The 19,650-nt window shown below is 42.5% G+C and overlaps 1 protein-coding gene across 3 annotated transcripts in view; it reads left to right on the top strand.

The window, feature by feature from the left end:
- ELOVL6 (ELOVL fatty acid elongase 6) overlaps positions 1-19,650 on the top strand; it is a 69,990-nt gene that overhangs the window by 19,657 nt on the left and 30,683 nt on the right. The gene's annotated exons all lie outside the window — the stretch shown is intronic.

Below are 19,650 nucleotides of genomic sequence, written 5' to 3' on the forward strand. Positions count from 1 at the left end.
TTTGTGAAGGTTTTCCTTCTGTTTGTCTTGTCAGTATCTTATCTTCAGAAGGATACATGGAAGATGTGGGTCATATGTTCTGGGTTACAGGTTGCCTGAACCTTTGGTTTTCCTTTTACCGGGACCATAGTTAAGGCCCTATGCAATGCTTTTTGTTGTAGCCATCAGGTTTCCTTCTTTTTTTCTTATTTCTTCCCAAGGGCTGAAGATGTCCACCAGTCAAATATTTTGGGTAGTCAGCTGTTTTTTGATTTGTCTTGTGTGACTTAGCCTCTGAGAACTTTGGTCTTTGATTTTTATAGCCATGAAGGAAGTAAGCCCAGCTTTTCTTCATGTTTTTAATCTTTAGGGAAGTGCTTAGTAGAGAAAATGGGCAGGTACAGCCTACATTTGTGGTCCCTGTTTGTGCATGAAGAGTGCATGGTGGTCCTGACTGTTTTTATATTAAGGTGGTCAGAACATCACATGGTTTAGTAAACATGTGGAACGGCACACAACAGTGGAAAACATTTTGGCACTTTGGAAGGTTTTGCCCTTTTCAGCTGCGCTTCCTGTCAGTTCCTGTCATAGTGAGTTTCTATGTATTTTTGTGTGTGTGTGTGAAACAAGGTAAAAAATATCTATTAATCCACCTCCCATGCATAGTTTTTCATGTGCTATCAGTGCTTATGGTGGCACTCAGGGAGATAAGGCTCGTCACAACATAAATAGCTGCTTGGAATGAGCCGTGTCTCTTCCTTTGCTCTTAGTCGCTGGTTCATGAGATCAGCTCAAGTGTTTGCTTAATCTCTTACCTACATAGTTTTGTTACACACGGTGCATGTAGCAGTGCCTACAGGTACCTTTGCCTTGCATTTCCCATTGGATCATTGTGCTCGTTCACCTATACCTTTGCCTGAATGAATCAGCCAGGAGGTGAAGATCCAAAAATGAGAAACTGAAAAATACCCCAGGCATTGTGCTTGGGCTGTGGATAGCAAACCATTTTATTTTCATAAAGTTAAATGATAATATGTTTATAATGCTCTATAGAATTGCCACTGGGGTTTCACAAACCAAATGCTTAGCTAAAGTAGAACTAGAGCCGTGAAAAGAAGAGCATTAAACCCTTGTGAAGTAAATTTTATCAATATGCAATTTTCTGCCTGATAGATTGAGCTGAATTGAGTGTTGCCTAGCTTTCATTTTGTTTTTATTTATTTATTTTCCCAACAAGGCACTAGTTCAGAACATTGATGGTAATGATTTAAAGACATCTGCCATCACAGGAGTGGTGAGCTGAGTTTGAGAAAATTGTTTTTCTTTTCCAATTAGAAGCCCTCTCCTCTTGGTTCTTCCCAATATTAGTACATACTCAGTGTAGAGGAGTGAAGTCCTTGCCTCTTTCCCTTTTGCACAGTGCAATAGACGTTGATGGTCCAGACAGTAAATTCCATGAGCTGCTATCTACTAAATGGATCTGTTAATAAAAAAGCCAGTTATTGACTCTCCTGGAGTAGACCCAGAGAAGTTTATGGCAGGTCGGCAACTGAAATCTGCCTCTCATGTGCCAGCCATTGCCAGGGCCAGGCTGAGCTCAGGGCCAGCTCTGCAGGTGCTCTGAGCAGCAGCCAGTGACCTCCTGCTCTTTGCGGGTACGTGGGGACTCAGTGGCAGATAGATCCTGTAAAAGCACTAGCGGGCTGATTGGGGAGCGGTTAGACACTGCAGCCAAAGGGGATTTGAACATGGGGACTGCTCTTAATATAGTGAGTCAGAGGCCAAAGGAAAAAAAAAAATCTCAAAATATTGGAAATTAAAAAATAAACAGAAACAAAAGAACACATAACAATCTTAGCACAGTTCTGGTTTGCTTCTTAAGATGAAGTCTGTCATTTTCAACATGAGAGGTTTATAGTGATCTAATCCACTGTTGCTTGATAAGTCTGATTTTTGACTTTTTGAAAGACTGGGATTTATTTTGTAATAAGAAAATCACCAAATCGCTGTTAATTGGGCAATTGTTTTGGAAGCAGGCTGTTTATTTTAGTTTATTGTAGGAGTGAAATGTGCAGTTAGGTCAGCAGAGACTAGCTAAGCCTTGTAAAGCTGCTTACGTTGTATTAGAGAACCTGTAAAGTAACGGGAGGCTCATTATTTCTTCTACAAAGTTATTTCAGGAACGTCACTGTGAAGTGCAGAAGATCCCACTTTAGAAGAAGCCCAAATACTAAAAATAAAGAAACTATTGCTGCAAACAGCAACAAAATCTGTCAATAAGAAGATAGTGCCATAGCTTGTTGTTAAAGGAAAATATGAGGACAGAACGAAATGCCCCCATTTCTAGAGAATCAAAGTGTAGTGTTCCAGCAGTGCTATTAAAAGAGCACTTTTTCTTCTTGACTGTCTGCATGAAGACAAATAGAGTTTTGCTCCATTGAGGTAATCCTTCTGTCACCCTTGCTTGCTAATATCAATATGCATGCAGTGTGTTTGGATTAAGTATTAGAGTTGATAAACAAACCATGTGAATATGTTTGTGCTTAAAATGACAGCACTGGCTGGCAGTGTGGCTTCCTGGCTAAAAGTACCAGCCAGCTGATGTGATACAGTACTTGGTGGCAGGGTAACGTGAGAGGATGTGGCTGCTGTGGTCTGGTGAAAGCATTGGGCCTGTGCCAAGCTCCCCTACAGTCAGTGGATCAGGAGTATAACAGGGAAATCCACAGTTCTTTGCGCTGATGTGGAGTTTGGAGGATTTGTAATGAATGAATAAGTAGTTTCTTTGGGTCTTCTTTGAAAGACGCATGCTCTGTTGGACATGTTTGTAGGAAAACTGGAATTGGAAGAAAAAGACTGCTTATGAGTGGAGAAGGAGTTGGAGTTAAGGCTGCAGGATGTAGTGTGAATGTCTGCCTTTGAAAGGAACAGGGGGTGAGACACTAACCTTACTGCTATCTGAGGTTTTGAAGATGACTAGTGGTTATGATGCCTCCCCAGTGGGTTCCCACTAATAAATAAACTTTACAAAAATCTGGTTTGCAAAAGGTACCTGACAGGAATGCTGGCATCTGAAAACTTCAGGCATGTACAGTCCCCAGTCCCTGCCCCCTGTGAAGTCTAAGACAATGCTGCTCAATAAATTCTTTTCGGACTTTGATGTGTTGTATATTGCTGAGGAAAGCCTAATCACACACATATACGTATGCGTATGTAAATATATGATGGCTGCCTGGTTAGTAGTTCAGTAACTGATTTTACCTTCCAAGGAAAGAATGAGCTGTCTTAATATGAGGTATTCTGTTCCCGAAGATGTTCAAGAAATGTGTAGATGTGGTACTAAGGGACATGGTTTAGTGGGGAAATGTGGTGGTAGGTGGATGGTTGGACTGGATGATCTTGGAGGTCTTTTCCAATCTTGGCGGTTCTATGATTCAAACAAACAAACAACAACAACAAACAACAACAAACAAAAACCAACCAAACAAAAAAAAAAAAAGGAAAAAGAAAGTGCAAAACTGAAACCTAAGTCTTGATCATTATGTAAAAAAATTTCTTGGAATAACAGCTCTCTAAAATCATTTCATTTATCCTGCATCTGCACACATGAGCATTCAAAGATTGTGGCTCATAATCACATTTGAAAGAGTGCTCTTGTCATAGTGTCCAATCCTCACAGGCTTGAGGCAGTTTTCATTTCATTTTCTGTAGCCAAAATGAGCAGTGAGTATTTGTGTGGTCACTCACCAGTGATCTTTTTCAGGAGATATTCTAGTCCAGGTAGAAGTACATTCTTAGGAACCTAAAGACCGAAGGGAGAAAACTAAGGGAACAAAAGCTAAAGTACTGCATTTAGTTTACAATTAGCAAAATGACAGTATTCCCAAATTCCTTCATTACATGGCCATACTTTGAGTCAATACAGAGGCAACAGTGAGCTGACAATGCAAGGGAATATGGTACTGGAGGTATCATCCTGTTAGTGAGGTGCGTAACCTGGATTGTACAGTCCTAGGAGGAGGGATGCCAGCTTGAGTGCAGTGCTGGAAATTCTGCTTGAGTTGTTCTGTTGTGCCTATCCTACCTAAACAGCCAGTTCTGTATGTCCTTGAACAAATGATTTTGTTGCATGTCTGTAGTGGCAATTCTTAAGGCTTGCACCATTCTGCCATCAGGGTCAATTTATTCATTCAGGGATGTGTTTATTTATGGGCTGAATTATATCACTACCCGAACAGAAAAGCATCGTTTTTTGAAACCTGTGAGTACAGTATCTGTTGGCCACTTTTGGACATCCTGTGTAAATTTTTGGTTTTGCTCTCATAAAAGCGAACAGTGTACCAGAAATAACACTGTTCATCTCTGAAATGTTTTGTCTGAACTAATGAGTGACTGGCTGATCTTTTGTGAGTCTTACTATTTATTTATTTTCCAGTTTTCTTTAGAAGCACTCAAGGAGGTAAAAGCCAACAATCTGAGGTTGTGAGTCAGAGAGGCTAATTGTGTCTTGCACAAAAAATCCACAAGCTTTTTCAGCTCAAATTATTTCTTTTCTGCTTTCATTGAGTACATTGCTGGTGAAAGGTTCTGGGTAAACAGTCCTAAGGACTGAATTTTTCTGACCACAGCTATGTAAAAGTAGCAGGCTACAGTGACCTTTCTCCATTTTGCTTTTCTGCTGAAAGCAAATTGTTAGGCTGTTCCTTGCTAAGCGCAGGCTTAATGCAACCAACTCATCTCATACAGATTATCAAGTAGTCTTCAGGTAGTAAATGACCTTTGGTCACGGTGGACATGGGCCAGATCTGAACTAACAAACTGTGGAGGTAAAAGGATCTATATCCCATTACAAAACCACTATCCGGTCTTACTCATTAACATTTTAGTGGCAAAAGTTCAAATGAGTTATTTCATTAATAGTCATGAAACTAATTACATTGAAGAGCATCTGTCAGTAGTAAAGGCAACTGACTTCTGTGCTTCTGAATAAATTCAGTCTGCATTAGGAAATGTTATTCTGCCTCTAAATGAGAGAAATGCATTGCAAATCATGAAGAGGTATTAAAAGGGAGAATGCAGATGTGTCCTAAATTTGATATGCTTGATGCTGCAGTTCCCTAATGCAATCAATTAATGAAATGAATAATTAGAAGTGTGTTTGAGTAGGGGAAGAAGGTCTTGGGTAATATTTTTTACCTTATTTCTTACCTCAGACACTGAAATGTCAGCAAGATAAAAAAGGTTGTGGGGCAGTAGGGTTGTCATTGACCTGGATAAAATCAAACTCAACTCAGCATCAAGATTAGTTTGGTTATATAGAAATGAGACATGCATATACTGAGGAGATCTGAGCAGAGCCGAAAAGGTATTTATTCAAGTGATTTTTGCCACCTGATTATGTCTGAGGATGTAGTTAGATTTCTTTACTCAAGAGCACAGGAAATTATGATGGAGCAACTCAAGTTTTCCAAGCACTAATCCCACAGCCCAGTGCTGCAATGACTCCGGTTTGCTGAGCGTGAGAATGTGTCCCCCACATCACTTCCATACCCAGTATAACGTATCAGTTCAGAAGACTGTTCCCAGTGTCACTCACCACCAGGACTGCTGTTTGACTTTGCTGTTGTCATGCAATGCAAAGTCTCCCTACTTTCCCACGTCTTCCTGAACCTGCATGCACCCCACCAATGCCACTGGAGGCATAAACTTGGAGGTACCTGCTGCCTTTGAGAATGGAAAGCAATGCCATCTGCACTGTGTGGTCAGCTTTGGACCAAGAAGTGTTCAGTGTGGCTGGTGAGATGACCTGTCCCTCCATGTGTATATGCAGGTCATTGGGGAAGCAGCTCCATGTGAAGCCCAGGAATAAGTGGTATCACTTTTAGCCTCCACTAGATAATTCTCAAGGGTTTCTAAGACACTTTGCTTTTGCTTACAGTCACAGGCTGGATTTACTCCTAAAAAAAAGATCATCTGAGTGTATCCCCTGCAAAACTATTTGCTTTATAGACTGAGTCTGACACATTTGTCTGTTTCCTGAGATGAACAGATGAAAGATTACGGAGAGAAGGGGAAATAAACTGTAATACATTTTCTGCTAATTCTTACCATTGGACAATGTTCACCCACAGAAGGACCTCAAAAGCAAAGATGTGAATGTGGACAGCTCTATTTCTACACCATGGTCTCCCTATCACTAAAATTGCAACATCTTTCCTGCGTTTCTGCAGACTGAAAAAAGAATATTAAAGAGTGTGAGCAGTACCAATGTTATATGGGTATTTAAGGCAGATGAGCCAGTATATAAACTAACTACAGCATGAAATCAGTTGCATTTATCAACTATTGGCTAGGAAAAGTACTCCATATAAGTGTACAATATATGCATATGAGTATATAGAAGAGAAACTGTTAGTCATGACTGTAAATCTATCTGTATTTAAATTTCTTCCTGTGTTTTATAATGCAGTGGCATTTTGCTCAGGTATTGTTAGGAAAAAAATTAGATTTCCCCCTACTATTTTTGTGTTGTTATCAGGTTTTAGCAAACACATCTGTGTTGCAGACATGTTGCAGGAGACAATGTCTCCAAAGTTTAAGACAACAAGACAGAGGTTGAAAGTATTATGTATTTGTTTCATATCTCTGCAATTAAGCTGTGATTTTTCAAGGGACCTACAATGGAGTTGATGTGGTAAATGTGTATGTAATGTATCCAGTGAGCTGTTTTTGGAAAGTAAGATGAAGCTTGGTGCGTTTTGCTCCTAATAAGCTCTTCTTCAGACATCCTCTGGAGTGTGGATGTCCAACCTTTTGGTTTGCCTGGACTGCGCTGAGTGAAGAGGAATAGTCTTGAGCTGCATATGAAATACATAATATAGTTAATTTTTATAAGCGCATATATAATATATTATTTTTTTTAAATAAAACATTAAAAAAGAGAGCAACAAAACTGTAAAATGAGTGGGATATTTGGCCCTGTTTTTGTGAAATTAACACATCAGGCTGGTTTGATGGAAGTGACTGCAATTCTTGGTCAGCTCTCAGGATGTTAGTCATGGGTTTTTGATGAAATTTTACTCTTCTCATGCTTCCTCCTTGAAAACAGTTTACAAATGTATGTACTGCCAAAAGGGATAGCACTGTTGAAGGCTAATTCTAAACAAACTGAGCTCCCGTTGTATTAGGTATCAGAAGAATCAATACATTTCCTTAACCAGGGACTTCCCAGAGCCAGTAGTCCTTGAAGGGAAAGTTAATCGGGATACTTTGGGGACATTGCCAAATTGGCAAGAAAATCCAAAGTCCTAATAACAGTTTGAAAATTCCTAACAGCCATCATGGGGAGAACAGATTGGAAAATTACTAACTTTGTAAGCTTTTGTATTAAGCATTGTGTGGATAGTTTCATGCAGTGCTTGATCTGTGGAAAATCACTTACTGTCCAGTGGTGTGTAATCCTGAAACAAGTAAGCAGTGTGTCTCCTGAGTGTGCAATGATGGCACACTGGGCAACATATCTGCTTTTCAGACAGCAACATGAATAAGTGTGATTATGAAGTGAGGGGTATTTTTCTCTGGTAAGACAGGTCTTATATACAAGTCTGGTAAACAGACATGATCAGATTTTTGAGTTGAGCATCTGATTGCAACTCAATACCTTCCATTTGAAAGTTGGCAGATCATGTATTTATGTCAACTGAAATTGAAGTCTCAGCTATACAAAAAAATTGATTATTTTTTCAACAATCTTGAAACATTTTCTGAAATTCCTTCATCGCAGTGATCACAACTGTGTGCTCTTTGCTATTTAGAGCACTGTGTTTAGCCAATGCATTTCAACGTATAAACTTATTTGCCATCACTTGAGTCAGCCCTGTACTGTGTCCTCCCCGTGCCCTAGTTTCAGCCCAGATAGGGTTAATAGCACACTGAGGTTTGATTGGTGCTGAGCAATGAGGTGCGTGTCTGGAGCTAGGCTAGACCACTTGGTGGGTCAAAGCTGCTGCCGTGATGGTGGGACAGGGGCAGCTGCAGGGCCAGGGCAGGCTGGGCCAGGCATATACCGGCCATGGCTTGGACGTGCCTGCTTTGAGTCTTGTTGCAAGAGAAACCTATGCTAGAGTAACTGTAACGAAGGAGTTGCCCAATGCAGCTCACAGCACCAGCAACCTGACCTCAGCACAAACATGGTTTTGTGCTGTTGCCAGTGAAATGAACTGTAACAACTCTAGCTGTAGTGGGCAGGCAGAAAATGAACAGAAAGAGACATCAATTTTTTTTTTCCTTTGGTAGAGAGCACCTTGCTCTTGCTTTACTTGCGATGTTTCTTGGCAGCTTGGGATCCTCTCAACTCTCTTGAGCTGTAGCAAGACCAGGGGCACACCTGATGTGGGCAGTGGGAGCTGCACAGCTTGATTTCCACAGGGGAGGAAAGCCAGGCTGCAGTGATAACTCCTTCTCCCTCCCTACAAATGGCTGTCATAAGTATCCATAGTTTGTAGAGGACTTAAACTAACTTTTTTGGTTGACCAAAACACTAATGTGGTCAGATACATAGTTCTTTTCTCCAGATACCTTTGTTTAATTGGCCCTTGCAGAAAGGGGACACGTGGGGTTTTTAGATGAGAGATAGCTTTTTCAAATGTTTCTTTTTCGCTTAGTAAGCAGTATAAAACCAACACACCCACTCAGGGAGGGGCAGCTTTGCCAATCAAGTCAGCAAAGAACAGTATTGAACAGATCAGAATTATCACAGGGAACCTCGGGGAAGGGAACAGACCCATTTTTCTGATGGCTGCCTATGAAGGGGTCACACAGAAGGAAAGATCACTGCATGTTTATCTGTCCCCTTAGAAAGGTTGTTTAAGGACAGGTATTGGGAGAGGGACTGCAGGGAATAAGAAATAAAATAAGATTGTTAAAGCTGTCAAGTTTGACTGTCAGAGTTATGGTAGCAAATGCTGAAAACAACATTCACCAACTAACACTCAGCTTTCCCAAAGTACTCTGAACTAGAAGGAAATTTTCCACTAATGCTCTGGAGCTGTGGACCAGACCTAAGCACATCTCTGGGAGTTGCTGCCATTTCACCATGTGCTTTGGCTGTGTTTGGCCTCCTTGCTGCATTATTTCCCACTGGTCCAATGCAGATTAGAAGACAGATAATAAAGACAGTTTATTATTTGATAGGCAGTAGAGCTGCTTTGCCTGCAGCATTTGAGTTTGGCTGAGCTGAATGTCCCAGCTGTGGAAATAGATACTTATGCCCTAAGCAAGGGTTGTTCCCTGCTTCCCCACCCAATAAAATGCAGCAGCCTATGCTAGTTTTATTTTGTCTTGATATATTTATGGCCAGAGATAGAGAGCTATGTGGAAAAGCACAGACTGTATTTTACCTACGTGTGAATTTATGGCTGGAAGCTGACAATGGCTTGGCAGCCTATTGGCTTCTCTTGCACAGGCTGGGCAACATACATTTCTCCGCATCACCTCAGCTCTGGCCTGAGTTGACCTGACCTGGAGAGACAGTGTTGCTGTTCATTCCTCCTTGCTTATCTTGGTGGCTGCTGTGGAGGGGGCCATGTGCCATCAGGGCAGCTCCAGGAGGTCTCTTGGTGGGTGAGACCAGCAAAGACTTGTCAGCCTAAGCTAGTGAGAACTTGGAAGTACCAGTACTTCCCAGATAGGTGCCAATGTCTATATTGCAGTAGCTGGGCTCCCTTTCTCACTCCTTTCCACAGATATGCTGTGAACCAAACCCTGAACTCTTAACCCTGTTCTTGTTCCATTACAGTGCAAAACCATGGCCTCTGATGCAAACCAAATGAACATGTCCCTGCTCTTGTTTCAAATGTCATATTTACTTGCAATGGGCTAGCAAATACTTCACTATTTCATTACCAGAAACACAGTTGTCAGCCAAACCAATGCAGTGATGCAGCAAAGCGTTTCAGTGAAAGAAATGAAATGATGAGGAAGCCATGCACGGGCACAGCTCAGGCAGGTTTCTCCCCAAAGAGGTGTTCCAACGCTGTGCTCTGTGTTTCCATCCAAAGTGGAGCCCTTTGAACTGTGTGAGAGCAAAGCCAAGCGGAACAGTACAGGGAGGCTGCTCTCAGGCAAACACCAGTGCTTTGGCCCCACAAAGGGATGTGAACTGAAGGGAGTGGAGGTATAGTCTTTGTAAAGAAGACTGTTGACTCACACTGCTTTTGTGAGTCAACCCCAGAGGAATGCAGTCAACCCCAGAGTTCTAACTTTCTCTGCATTTGCCTGAGTTGCCAGCCTTTATCCATGCAGGCCCTTGGCCTGGCCCAGGACTGCAGCTGTAGAGATCTCAGGGCTCAACCCTGGTTCCAGAGTCCTGAGAGGCCTTGGGGGCAGAGCCCCACGAGCAAGCATGCAAAGGAACACGGCCGCTGGGCCTGCTGGTAGCCCATGAGTGGCCCTATTCTCTTTCTGCCTGAGAACTGCAGCCCTCCTTGGAATGTGACTGGTGTAAAGGTGCCTGTACAGCTCTGTTGGTACATTGTAGTAAGGCTTATGAGTCTTGGTCAGAATTTCATTGTGTGCATCTGGTCCCATTGCTACCTACAGCTGCTGGAAGGAGACTGCATCAAGGAGGGTGTTGGTCTCTTCTCTCAGGTGATGAGTTAACCATAGAATCATTGGAGCGGAAGGGACTCTTGAAAGGCTACATCTAGTCCCACAATGAACAGGAACATCTACAGCTCCATCAGGTGCTCAAAGTTCCCGCAGCCTGACCTTGGGTGTCTCCAGGGATGGGGCATCCACCACCTCTCTGGGCAATCTGTGACAGTGCCTGATAGCCTATATTGTCAAAGAAACCTTCTCCGTATATCCAAGCTAAATCTCTTTTAGTTTGAAGCCATTTCCCCTTGTCCTATCACAAGAGACCCTGCTGAAGAGTCTGTCCTCTTTTAGTGCCCCTTTATATGCTGAGAGGATAGGATGTGAGGTAACAGCCTCAAGTTATGCTGGAGGAAGTCTAGATTGATCATTAGGAAAAACTTCTTCGCAGAGAGATAACCTTTGAGAGAGGGGGACAAGCATTGAGATGGGCTACGCAGGCCAGTGATGGAGCCTTCATCCCTGGAGATATTTAAGGGTTATGCGGACTAAGGAAATGTGACTTAGTGGTGGGACTTTGTAGGTGAGGTTAATAGTTGGACTTGGCACTGGAGGTCTTTTCCGGCCTAGATGATTCTATGATTCCATTATCATAATCAACAAATTCTAGCCCTTTATCCTGTAGGGTTTGCGTTGGCGTCACTTGCTTAGCAGTAAAGGAACTGCTGGAAAGTGAAGGAGAAGTATTTGCAAAGTGAAGCTGCTGGATTTGAGTGCTTTGAGCCTGTGACAAGAGAGGTAAAATACTGCTGCTACCCTGTGTACCATGGAGTCTTTCCTCTCCTGGTCAGTGCTCCCAGGCCACTTTCAGCACAGTCATCCTGTGTTGCGATTTGACAGGCAGGCTTGTCCAGATCCTGGAGCAGCATCATTCAATAAGGAACCTGCAAGGTCACGCAGCCCCTCAGCTGGCCCTTAATCTTTCTCACAAGCTTGCCAATCCCTATATTTGATGCTGGCAAATGCTTCTGCACTTAGAAAGCAGAATCTTGTGGAACTTTGGTGTCAAGACAGCTGGGAATTGTCTTCCAGTTTACATGCACTCCAGGCTGGTGTCTATGTGTTTGTTCTCTGCCAGAGAACTTACATACACCTCCTCACCTTCCCTCTTGCGTGAGAGCAAGAACGACCTGCCAGGCTGTTTGAACAGACACCTAGCAGAGAAGCGCTGTGAGAGTCTATGTAAGGCATCAAGAGATCTTTTTATTTATTTATTTTTTATTTAAAGCATCTGTGGTTAGCACACGGTGAGCATCAAGATAGTCTTTCAGAGCTTGTGAGCTGAGCCACCCGCTGTGTTTGTTGTGATAGCTTTGTCCCAGCCTATGTGCTAGAGACTGTCTCACTGCTTTTTTTGGTAGTTTACCGTTGAATATGAAAACAAAAATCCTCAATCTTTTAAAACACTTGCTCCCTCCCCCACCCTCCCTCCCAAATTAACCAAGGCTGAAAAGTAGCACAGTGCTTAAGCAGAGACAGCAAGACCTTTTTCCATCCCTAGAAATTGAAATGGCTTGCTAGGGCAGCCATGTTTGTTTTTATTTTTTTAAATGCAAGGAGGCATGTTTCCTTTTCACTTGTTAATTACAAAAGAAAATCAGTCAAGGAAAGCCTTGTTAAACAAGTCTGGCATTGAAGGAGAGAAAGAAAGAGAAGAAAAGGCCCTGCCTTTACTCTGTAGCTGGCTGACCTGACTCACAACCACAACCTGAATTTGATTTCCTTCAGATTTGTGTTTCCACATTTTTCCTGTTTTTTTTCTTTTTTCTTTTTTTTCTTTCTCTCAGTCCTGCCCTGGCAGCTTCTGAAGGGATGACAAAGCCCTGTATTGTGCCCCCAGGCACACCATGGAGAAGGCAGCTTAGAAACTAGGTGTCAGGCGTTGACTTATCACAGGTAATGTTCATGAAACAACTAATGTCCCCTCTCTGGCAAGTGGCTGCAGTGACTTTCATTTCTCCTTTACCCCAACCCCCTCAGAGGCAAATGTTTCCCTAGCTTAGTTTCTGTCTTTGCCATATATTTCTCTGGAAAGAAGCAGAGATTGATTTCAAGTCTTTGCTATATGGTCTGTCCTTGCAGGATACTTGAAGAGCTGAACAGTTTCATGCTGGGCTTCACTGTGCTTGGGGAAGAGTTGCAGGTTTGCTCTCAAATTGTGCCTAGAGAGGAATCATTTGATAAATTTTGCTGGGGAAAAACATAATAGCTTCACTGGTCACTGCAGCATTCTGGTCTTCTTGGATTTGAGGAGCTGGGGATATAGGGAGTTTCTCAGGAGAGTTCACGCTGTCCGGCATAGCAGGATAAGTCATGCCAGCATCTCTTAGGCTCTATTCTGGCACCTTTCAGTTCTATTAGCTGCAGGATGATTAAGATTCCTACTGGGACATTTTCTTTTTAGCTAGAGGACATATAAAATGATTTAAAATACCTCTGTACACCATGGTGGGTAAGAGAAGCTTGAGATCATTTCCTTCATTGCTCTATTGAATGACTGCAGACACTAGATTCAAATAGGCCCATCATTGCTGGCTCTTTTTATTATTAATTACAGTAGAAATTCCTTGGTCCCGAGGAGCTCCCAAGCTCTCACATTGCCTCTTGTCATCTTCAAAGTTTAGAAGAGCTGACAGAACAAATTCATCTTCTTGAGACTTCTCAGAAGTGTGTGAGCCGATCCCACAATGTGAGCTCCAAGTTTAGCCTAATCATTTGAATATCATTCTACTAAATAAATAAATAAATAAATAAATAAATAAAAATGTTTACAGTCTCCTTTTGAATGCAAACTTATTAGTGCTTTTGGTTAAATCTCTACTATGTAAGACTGAATTCTAGCACACTGACCTATTTGGCTCATGAAACCATTTTCTCTAATTAATATTTAATGGGATCATTTAGCATGTTCCTATAGTATTATTAACAGTGTTATTTGGTTATTATGGATACACTTGACACTATTTAATGGGAGTGAGTGGGAAGAAGTGGGACTCATTCTTCCTGCCATCCAAGCAAAGGGAAGCACTGGGAGATGCTCTGGGGTGTTGGGTGTATACTTGCAGTCTTTAAATGCACATCAGAAGAAAGGAATATCTGCAGACTTAAGCAGTACAGGCTGGTAGGGCTGTGACTGAAGTTGCGTTAGGCCTGTCGCCTGGCTGGTGGCCCTGTAACTCCCTTGTTTTATGTAGGGCAAAAGCTCCCAGGGTGGGGCAGGATGGGTGGAGCGCAGGTTGCAGCCTGGATCTGACGCTCTTTAGAAATGTGGGTGAGAAGCTCAGCCACAGGAACACGGCCTTCATTGCAAGGCCTTTCTCGTCCATGCTTCCTTCTAAAAGCTCAGTCGCATTACTCAGACCCTTCTGCACACCCAGTCACTAGCTGGAAACAGCCTCTGATGTCTAGGTGTAGTTGCAGTACCATGGCAGCAGCCAATTACTTTTTGCTTTTGAACATGGAAGGGGTGAGATGCAGGGACACATATATGTTTGTAAGTTGTTGTGGATATGGGAGGCAGGAAAGAAAAATAAAATGAAAAAACACTGAGATGGGGAGGGAAGAGAATTGCTGGCATGGATTCTTAAAGAAGGAGTAAATTCTTTCCACTTGGTGTTTTGAACTTGAGACAGTAGTGAAAGCTTGGTCTGAACAGGGTAATTGTGAAACTCCCGGATCTGCATTTATACTGCTCTTAGTCTTAATAATCTCAAAGGAGGCTACAGCTGAGGGGAAAAAGAGAAAGGGAAGCAGTAAGTGTAGGCAAACTGCCATTTGCTCTAGGGTATCAGGAAAGTGGAAAAACTTGTTGAATGTACATTGTTACACATTTTTCTCTGGGTGCTTGTGTTAGCTCCACAGCAAACATGCTGTTGCGTTGATCATTACCAGCCTCAAAGAGATAGCATTTGCCTTTCCCAGGGAGAGAAACTTGTAAAAGCACGCTATTGTTAATGTGTGTGCAGAGCACTTGCAGAGAAACTGGAGTGCCCGGTCGGTGCAGGCTGGAAGGCGCTGGGATGGTGCTGCTTTGGGCAAGGGAAGGTTGTTGTGTTACCCCCCAGATCCTGCACACAGCTGCCAAGGGAGCATCAGAGTATCCCTGCACGAGGCACTAATGAAAATGGGTTTGTGTATAGTTAATGCTCATAGGCTGGACAGGAACATGGGCAGGTGCAGGAGACACGGGTTTACTGGTGTCTTGTAAAAGTCATCTGGAAGAAAGTGGTAAGGATAGGTGATGAGAATAAATGGGTACATCACACCTTCTGTGTGATATAAAAATTTATTGAGGAGTACCCTGTCTCTTTACTAAACCAGACTTTTCTTCACCTCTGTATAAGCCCTAAGTTAGTAAGCCTGCCTTGGAGAGAAATCCAACAGTTACAGAGAAAATCGGTGGTGGCAATTCAATTAAGAGAAATGATAGCAAAAGGAATATCTATGGAGATTTTGGTTATGTGACCTTTGGGAAAAAAGTGAAGGTTGGATCACTTATTTCCCTACTTATGTGAGAGACTGCTTTCTATTTTAAAACATCTGAAGTGGTATCACTGACATGCCAGCAGGCTTTCTTCTTCGTTTACAGTAATTTGTTGTTTATGCCCCTTAGTCACTGAGGTCATTAAATTCTGAAGGTGGTATTTGAATTGTTTAAAAGCATTTTTATTTCCTTCCGTTGGAGCTGTGTGCCAGTCACTTCTATCTCCTGGTCATGCTGGTTTTCCTTTGTGCAGTGTCACGTGTGCAGCCACCTCCACTCTGGTCCAGATTCCTTTCCTTTTGGTACTTCCTATGTTCCAGCAGGTCCTCTGCGACCAGGATTTGGCAGAAACCAGGATTTGAACCTCTCCATGTGTACACAACACTTTAATGTTATGCTTGCTAATCCTATAGTAACCTGGGCTCTTTGTACTGCGATGGAAAGTGAAATACTGCTAAGCAGTTTAGGATCCCATCTAATTAGGTGAGGCAGCAACTAAGGGCAGGGAACAGCCATGTTCTCACGGTTGGAAGCGAAAAGAAAGACCCCAGCTTTTCAGCCAGGTAGCTGGCATGTCCCATCACCTCTAATGGGAGACGTGGGCGCCTGCCTCAGGCACAAAGGTTTAGGCAGGGGTGAAAAGCCCAAATGAGCTGTCATCAACTTGTTGCTGACAGGATATAGGTAAGCCGCCTTAATACTGTGCACTTTGTACTGCCTTGTGCCACTCCTGCTGGTTTATGCCTATTGCTACAGGCTCGTTCAGGACTGCAAACAGGATGTTTGTCAAAAATGCCTGAAAAACAGCCTGGCTATGGGAGTAATTGGGGAAGGGGTGGTGGGGATCACAGACATTTACTATGTTCTTGCCCAGTTTTCATTTCCACTGTAGGCTTTAGGAGTGTCATCTGGCCTGTTACTTTGTGAGCTGGCTACTGTGAAGTGTGACCATAAGGAGAAAATTACTTCCGCTGGTTTACCATTGGCAGTATTTCTCAGGGTGTTGTACGTTTTCTTCTCAAATAAGTTTAGCTGGATTCAGGCTAGCTTGCCTCTTCCTTTATCTTTGTAATGTTCTGTTTTAAAGGCACTGATTTCAGGTAGAACAGTTCTGGATTTAAGGAAGAGACTATAAGTCATGGCCATGACACGAGAATTGCAACAGATAGAAAGTACTCAAAAATAAATTAACATATTAGTCTGAGGATGGAAGCCTCTGCTAGGAATAAAAGCATAAAATTCTTACATATGTAGTGAAGAAATCTAGTTCCTCAAAATTTTGCTCGGTAATTATTACATAGCCAGCTAACACGTTCCGTGCTGGGGGACATGTTGGACAAGAGGCAGAGCATCATGTCATAAGGAGGCAGTAACATGGAAACCTGCCTTGTGGCAGCTCTGAACTTCTTCCTGCTGCTGGAAAACATTTTTCTAACTTGCTACCCAGTTGGTAAAAGAGGGAGTTGCTGTTTGGAAGGGCTCTTTGTTTTAGAGATATGGCTGAAAAGATGCAAGATTGCACTTTGTGTTTGTGTGTGTTTGTGTGTGTGTTGTGTGTGTGTGTGTGTGTATTCTGTTGGTTTCCTTTAATTAACAATTGAGTTCAGGTTTGCTGCAGCTTTTCCATTGGCTGCCTTTGTCACTTGATCACACAGCAGTAGACAAAGGCCAGATATCCTGAGATTTTATTAGATACTTCAAGCAATCTTTGCCGTCATCATCAAAGCGTACTGCAGGACTGGTCAGAGCTGGTAGTTGTTCTCCAGGTGGTCTGATTTTTCTTCATTGATGGATGATGGAAATGATTCCTTCATTTCCTTCTCGGCTCAAATATCTTTTTTGTGAGCTCTGTTGTCCCCCTCCTCCTTCACAGAGCAATGAGCTTTTACAGGCTTTGAAAGCAAGTCCTTTTACTCTGCAGCTCCACTACAGAGATGTCACTGGCAACAGTGTCTCCTTTTAATCAGACCTGAGCCACAAAATGGCATTGCTGCCCTGCTCAGGTCTATCTCTCTGGATCTCAGCCTTTAGATGAGGAATAGAAGAGTAGTGAGGTCATTCTAATTTATTGTGCTTTTCAGGCACCCCTTCAGCTTGGTTTCCTCAAGGAGAATTTAATTTTTGCCAGCACTGAAAGAGTGACAAAGTGATCCTGTCCATAAGGTAGTCCCCAAGCCTGATATATAAAGGCTTATTTGTACATGTTTTGTGGCTGCCCTGTTTCTAAGGCTACGCTGTGCTCCAGAGGAGAATCCTGTGTCTTTTGACTGTGAATGTGCTCAGAAGTGTTTTGTTTGTTTGTGTTTTGCAATCCACTAGCAGTAGAGGCAACATCATTTTGAGGTAGTATTGCAGAAGGCTGAAAGGAAGCAACATCTACTGGAATGTCTTTTAGGAGAGACTGAAAAACTTGCTTGCAATCACTGCATTTTTCATGTTTTGGATGTTGTGGTTTTTTTTTTGTTGTTGTTTTTGTTTTTTTCCACTTTTAACAACTGCTTTTTTAAATTATTATTTTTATTCTCGATATTTTGGGGGATCCAAAAGTCACTATTTCCAAGGGTACTTACAAGCTGCACTTGCAATGGTAGAGATAGCTGACCTGCATATGCAGGGATATACGTAGTGTTAGCAAAGTCTGGCTGATTTGTTATTTCCAGTGTTGCATCGTGTCCTGTCAAATAAATAAATGTCTGTCCCCAAAGCACTGACTAAAGCAGCGCTTGTCTATATAAATAACATTCAGAAATTGCTGCGAGGGATCTTGCTGGATCTGTAGGTCTTACGTTGATGTAATACTTAAATATAAACTCATTAAATTTCGTAATCATTGATTGTTTTGATCAGATGAAGCAGATCAAGGGAGTGGGGCAATAGGAGATCTAGTTATTTTCAAGCTGTGTCTCTATAACATAACTTATATCATCATTAATTGCTTTCAGGTGACACCTCGGTACAAATAGCAGCTTTAACCAGGAGAGATGTAGGTCAGTAGTCCTCAAGTTCACTTGCTGTTGAGCTTGTTTACTAGCTCCAGGTTTTTATTGTAGAGGCCAGAGGTTTAAATTTGCATTGATGAAATTAAGAGTGAAAGTACTGTAACTTTTCATCAGAGCTGCAGTGCTCTGACCTACATTGGCTTCTCTGCTCTCTGCCATCTCTCCAGCAGCTGCCTAAAGGCCTACCAAAGCCTGGTGGGTCCAGGGGGACACTGCTTTCATCACCTCTTATAACCATTGCAATTCTTAGCATTACATAGGTGCGTATCAAAGCGATACAATGAGTTTAGCCGAGGTTCCTATTGGAGAGGAAGCTTCTCTGACTACATCAGCAGCCATGAAGACTCTTAACAGGGCCAAGGATGGTCATTGTTTTGCCAGTACATTCCTATGAATCAACTTGTAGTTCTAATGCTGTAAATCTTGGGCCATATAGTAGTTATTTATGATCAGCATCAGCAGTAAGATCAGATGCTGGCCTGTCCTTAAGGAAGAATGGAGATGCTGGAGATATGTGCATGGACTCTAGCAGAGGCTGAATGCTGTCACCTGGGATATCAGCAGAATGAGGACATCCAGCCTGCCAGGCTGAGATTTCCATTGCTGCACTAGGTAAAGACACCCAGAAGACTCCCATCACTGCAAGCACACTGTCACCTACTTCGTTAGGAGGGTCCCTGTTCACAGCATAGCTTAGAAGCGGAGGAAATCTGGGACAGAGCCCAGGATAAAGCTGTTTTGCCTTCATGGATAATAAACTTTTGGCAACTGGTATCAATATCCACAGTTCTGGGGATCTTGTTTTCTGCATTGCTTTCTGCTTGAGGAGTAATTTTTCTTTTATGACATTGCAGAGATTTGGGATTGTAGTTTACGTGCTTTAAGGGTTTGTAGTTTGTTTCATTAAGCTTATAAGATTATAAAGACCAAGGGATTTCATATTCTTCACAGCTGAGTTTGACTATTCTATCTAAAACATTTGTCCATGAATTTTAACTTCATTTTAGCACCTTTACACCTCTCTAATGTTTCCCCTACAAAAGGAAAGCAAATTATAAGGTTTCCCATTGTTGTTTTCTTCCCTAGCTGCATTCACTTTAGTTTATGGCTAACAAGGAGGGTTTGGCCCCTCACTCCCTGACCTTACCTCCCCAGGAGCAGTGCCTACACAGGCTGGTGATGGGGAACAAATCTGTAGGCAGGCACCCAGCTGGATCACAGATGCTTGTGATTTTGTGGTAAGCCACAAAAAAAGTTCAGTTCCCTTTAAACCAAGCTGCTTTTCTATGGATTTGAGCCCGTGGATTGAGGATGCAGCTTCTGTATGTTGATAATGCCATAAATGTGTTGATGGATATAAGACCCCAGTGAAAAGGCAGCTGTGGGGATAGTGGACCCTGCCTGGGACTTGTTCTCTGATTCCTCTTCTCTTGCCCTGGCAGAGGGGTGCATGGGGAGTTGCCCTGGCTGCTGAGATGGACAGCCCTCACATATCCAGCAGTGCCCCTCACAAGGGAGTTGGAGGTCTGAGCACTC

This window comes from Meleagris gallopavo, chromosome 4 (genome assembly GCF_905368555.1).
Source record: "Meleagris gallopavo chromosome 4, MGAL_WU_HG_1.1, whole genome shotgun sequence".
NCBI classification, from domain to species: domain Eukaryota; kingdom Metazoa; phylum Chordata; class Aves; order Galliformes; family Phasianidae; genus Meleagris; species Meleagris gallopavo.